Genomic DNA, 3,370 nt, shown 5'->3' on the forward strand with positions numbered 1-3,370 from the left:
CAGGGGGGCGGACTAGATGATCTACTCAGGTCCCTTCCGACCCTAGAAACTATGAAACTATGAAATCAGGACAAAAATATTTTTAAATAGAATTAAAATAAGTTATGGTAGATGTTTTATTTTTTAGTATGTGATTTTGTTTTGTTTCTTTTTCAAGATAGCAGCACCCTCCATCCCAAAAGAAGTATATCTGGGGCACGGGGAAGGACTTCTGGTGGCAAAGGTCGGGGGTTAAAGGTGGGACTTCCAGGCCTAAGATGGTGACCAGGGCGCAGGGCACCCATCAAGGGGTGGGGCTACCCTTGCAGCCTTTGACAGCTCACCAAAAATCATTAAGCAGCCCTCCACCAGAAAAAATTGCCCACCCCTGCCCTATTGTGTGCAAAGTATTTGCTTCAAGACATTTCATGGCTACAACTGGCAGTATTACGATGCATCCAATTATGTCATATGTAGAGCATATAAATATTCAGTTATCTCCTGAATATCTAGAATGCTTAGTTAAAGAGACTACACTGTTATTTGGAGAACCAAGTCCCAGACTAGATCTGAAACTAAGGAACTTGCTAAACACCCCTCAGAGATTGAGAACAGTAAGCAAATGACCAGGGATGCTCTGAATCACAAGATGAGTGACCAGGATGAAGTTTTAGCACTTCCTCTTTGGATAGACATTGGACAAAGGATCATTTTATTAGTATTAGACCAAGAGAAACAGGTTAAAACAAAGTGGTAGTGGGCAAGAGAATTATGGAAGCAAAGTGAAGGTGGGAAAACTTTAACAGTAAAAAGTCAGTGTTAAAGAGTACCTTAAAAGTAGGGGTTTTTTCAGCTCTAAGCTAATTAGAATAAATATGAATAGAATGAATTAAAATAAGACAAAATTAGGTAGATATACTCACTAGATTTATGTTAAAGCAGTATTATATAATAAAAGGGAAGGTACTGTCCTCAGACTGTGTTCTTCTATCCCAGAACCCCAGTTCATACAAAAGATCCAATCTGTAAGAAGGCCCTGGGACCTTTAGGGCTTAGTCTCTCAAAACTTGGGTAAGGTTGTCCCTAGCAGGTTGGTCACTTGTTAGGGAATCTTAGACTTTGTTTTAAGCTTACTGTCCTTCTGTTTCAGGTGTTAAAAGCCTTTCCTTCTTTTAAAGCTACAACCATTTTTGCATTTGTAACCTTCTTTTAAGCTTATAAACAATTTATCATTTGTAACCATAATCATGATCATTTTGTTCTACATTGTTGTGTATTGCTCCTTATTTACTCACCATATTCTCAAGTTAAGATTTTTATTAAAGTTTTCTTATGGCCACTTTTAGAGTACTTTGCTTCATTGGGACAGGTTTCTCGAACCTAGCTTGGTCCCTGGACCATATCTCAGGATCAACACTTCACTATATAAGTTGTAGAGGTGAGTATACTAGAGTGACCACAGGAATGTATCCTGCCATCAAGACATCTCAGTCCACACAAAGGAATGCAGTGGCTAATCTCACATCTGGATACCGCTGACTCCTCAGCATGAATAACCACGTGGTAGTGAGGTTGAAACTGTGATGGTCCAGGAAATGGCAAGGCTTTTCCGTGATATCTTTTATTCGGCCAATTGTAAAGTAGGAAGAGCTGCTAGACAGGCAAACTTTCTGGTATCAGATGACCAAAAGCTTGTCCAATAGCTCTCCCAACTATACAGTTGGTGCAATAAGATACTACAGAAAAGGCTTGCTTCCTTGATCAGGCATTCATTCACAGCTGAGTGAAGCAGCCAATAGTTGACATGAGTAGAAAGCAAGGCTGGAGCTATAGCAAGACTTCTTCACTGCTCTACCATAAAACTGGTAGGAGGAGATGGGTCATGTAACTGCTGCCATAATATTTAGAAATATCTTGCCTATTTTGCACACAGTCGGTTATTCTGTATGAGGACCTGGACATGTCAAGTATTCTTGGTCCATTATGTTCCCTATAGAATGACTTGATTCTATGAAATATGAATATCAATCAATTTTAACTTAAAGAGTTAAGTTTCAGTCTAGAAACTTCAGTGGCAGTCAATGCCACTTTGCTCCTGGATACTGGATTGGCATAAGTACTGATCCAAATGCCCCTCTTACAGGGGCAGACAAGAGATGCAGAAGTCCATCTGTGACTTCCCATGGAGGACAACCTGGAGTGTCTCACATCTTCTTCAAAAAGGGTCAGCCTCACTCCAGATGCACGCTCTTCGCAAATCTCTAAGTATTCAGAACCCGCTATTACTGCTGCAGCTAACTACAGCATATCAAACAATCCATATGTCCTCCCCCTCTCATGTCTTCAACACTCTTTAAAAAGTGTACTTAAACCACCTACAAGCTGCACTTCCACAACCCGCACAGCCTCCAGCTGAAACAGATTCTTCCAGAAATGTAGAAAATCTAGCATTTTTATTCTGTGTTTTCGGCAAACATCAAAGTATAAACAGCAGGGAGTGGAAATCTCCTGACAAAACACTTGACAAATTTCTCTTTACAATATTACTTTTTGGGGATATATGAGAGAGTACTTAAGGCCTTGCCTATACCTGGAAGTCTTCTGGTAAAGGAGTGTAACTTTGAAAGATTACAGCTGTTCATAGATCCATAGATTGTTAGGGGCTGGAAGAGACCTTGTAGATCATCAGGTCCAATTCCCCTGCACTAGGCAGGAAAAGACAACTGAGGTCAAGTGACCCCTGCAAGGTGACTGTCCAGTCTCCTTTTGAAGATTTCCAAGTGATTGCACCACCACTGGAGGGAGCTTATTACACAGTCTGGACACCCTGACTGCAAAGTTTTTCCTGAAATTTAGCCTGAAGCAGCCTTCCAGGAGTTTGTCTCCATTGCTCCTGGTCTTCCCCAGGGGTGCCCTGGTGAACAGCTGTTCACCAAGTTCTCGATGTACTCCCCCAATGTGGCGATAAGCTGCTACCAAATCCCCTCTCAGTCTTCTCTTCTGAAGGCTGAAGAGGCCCAAGTCCCTCAGCCTCTACTCGTATGGCTTGTCTTGGAAGTACCTGATCATTCAGCTGGCTCTTCTCTGCACCCTCAAGTTTTTCCATGTCTTTGTTGAAGTACAGCGCCCAGAACTGGACGCAGTACTCCAGCTGTGGTCTCACCAGCGCAGAGTATCACTTCCTTAGTTTTGCATGAGATGCAACGGTTAACACATGCCAGTGTGTTGTTTGTCCTGCTGGCCAGCACCACTGGCTCATGTTTACACAATGGTCAATCACTACGCCGTGGTCCTTTTTGGCTGTGGTGCAAGTCAAATTGTCGCCACTGAGCCTGTAGGTATGTTGGGGATTGTTTGTCCCCAGATGGAGCACCTTACATTTCTGAGTGTT

Source organism: Crocodylus porosus, unplaced genomic scaffold, assembly GCF_001723895.1.
Source record: "Crocodylus porosus isolate Cpor-Errol unplaced genomic scaffold, CroPor_comp1, whole genome shotgun sequence".
Lineage (NCBI taxonomy): Eukaryota > Metazoa > Chordata > Crocodylia > Crocodylidae > Crocodylus > Crocodylus porosus.